The sequence below is a fragment of the Bison bison genome, unplaced genomic scaffold, assembly GCF_000754665.1.
Source record: "Bison bison bison isolate TAMUID 2011002044 unplaced genomic scaffold, Bison_UMD1.0 scf7180017864492, whole genome shotgun sequence".
In the NCBI taxonomy this organism is placed as follows: domain Eukaryota; kingdom Metazoa; phylum Chordata; class Mammalia; order Artiodactyla; family Bovidae; genus Bison; species Bison bison.
Window position 1 is genome coordinate 5,785,830 of NW_011495051.1, and position 1,411 is coordinate 5,787,240.

At 57.8% G+C, this 1,411-nt stretch overlaps 1 protein-coding gene across 1 annotated transcript in view; it reads left to right on the forward strand.

Moving 5' to 3' along the window:
• The first annotated feature begins 26 nt into the window (after positions 1–26).
• The window catches only part of ADAMTS10 (ADAM metallopeptidase with thrombospondin type 1 motif, 10), a 19,412-nt gene continuing 18,027 nt past the window's right edge, over positions 27–1,411 (forward strand). The window contains exon 1 of the mRNA XM_010828474.1: positions 27–221. The gene's annotated coding sequence lies outside the window, so the exon portion shown is untranslated. The remainder of the gene's footprint in view (positions 222–1,411) is intronic.

The following is a 1,411-nucleotide window of genomic DNA, read 5'->3' on the forward strand; positions in this document are numbered from 1 at the left end:
TGGGGGAACGGGGGCTAGGAACCAAGGGAGGATGAAAGCCAAAGGGAGGTTGACCAGGGCTGGGGAGAAGGTGTCCTCAGTGACCCCTGAACTGCAGCCCCAGCTCCTCTCTCCTCACTGCCCCTTCCCACCCTGTCCAGGCTCCCAGAAGAGGCGCTGAGGCCCAGAGGGACCCGCACACAAGGGTTCGACACCGCGCCACCAACTGAAGCCCCCGTAAGGTAAACAAGAGGGGGAAAAAGAAACCCCTGGGGTAAACATCAGCCTGTCTGAAAAGAGCAACACAAAGTGTGAGAGTGAGCTCCCCATCACTGGGCTGGGCCTAGGGGCTCCAATCAGAAGAGGGGAGAGGTCAGCTTCTAAGTCAGCATCTATCTGGCTTCATCCCTCAGGAGCTGAACTGCCCTGTTTGGGGATCAACTCTCAGACTTGGCCAGGCTGCAAAGAAAACAAGACAGTGTGTGATTAAGGGGGAAATTGCACAGAGGAGGAGGAGGAGGGCGGAGACAGGAGGGGGTGGAGGGCCTGGCACAGGGCGGTGGCCCAGAGCGGTGTCTGTGGCAGGCTGGCCCAGGGTAGATGCTGGAGAAACAGACCAGGGTAGATGCTGGAGAAACAGACCTGCCCCGCAGGCCTGAAGCTTCGAGGAAGAATCGGAAATGAGAGGAAGCGGGACTAAGGGCCAGGCTGGAAGGGCAGGGTGGAGGAGAGGTCACGGGAACAGAGATCAGGATGCAGGGTGGGGTGAGTGGTGCTACCCATGGCAGAGACTCCCAAGGCAGGACCCCTCACCCAAGGTGGGAGGGGCACCAAGCACTGGCCTTGGGTCTCCTCTGGGTTGAAAATGCACGCTGACCAACCTTCATGTGTCCCAGGCCAGTCTCCCTCTCCCCTTGTGGTCCTCCTGCGCTGGCCCTCGGGGTCGTGGGTCCGCACCAAGCTCCTCCCTGCCCCCGGGACCTTGCCCCCTGCTGCTCCTCCACCTGGCACACCCTCTCCTGTCTCTTCATCCTCCCACCTCCACTTCCAAGCCTCTCGGTTATTTCTCATAAAGAGCATGGCCTGATCTGAATCATGTGTCTCTTCATATACTGGTCTGTCATCTTGCTCCTGGGAGATTGAGTCCCATGGGTTGAGGGGGGAGTGGGGCAGAGACTGTATTCATATTATCCATGGACTGTACCCTGCCAGGCTCCTCTGTCCATGAGATTCCCCAGGCAAGAATACTGGAGTGGGTTGCCATGCCCTTCTCCAGAGGATCTTCCCGACCCAGGATTGAACCTGTGTCTCTTGCATTGCAGGCAGATTCTTTACCACCTGAGCCACCAGGGAAGCCTATATTATGTAGTCACCACCTGATGAATGAATCCTAAGGGTTATCATGGAGATGAATGTGCTTGGCCAGTAGCCA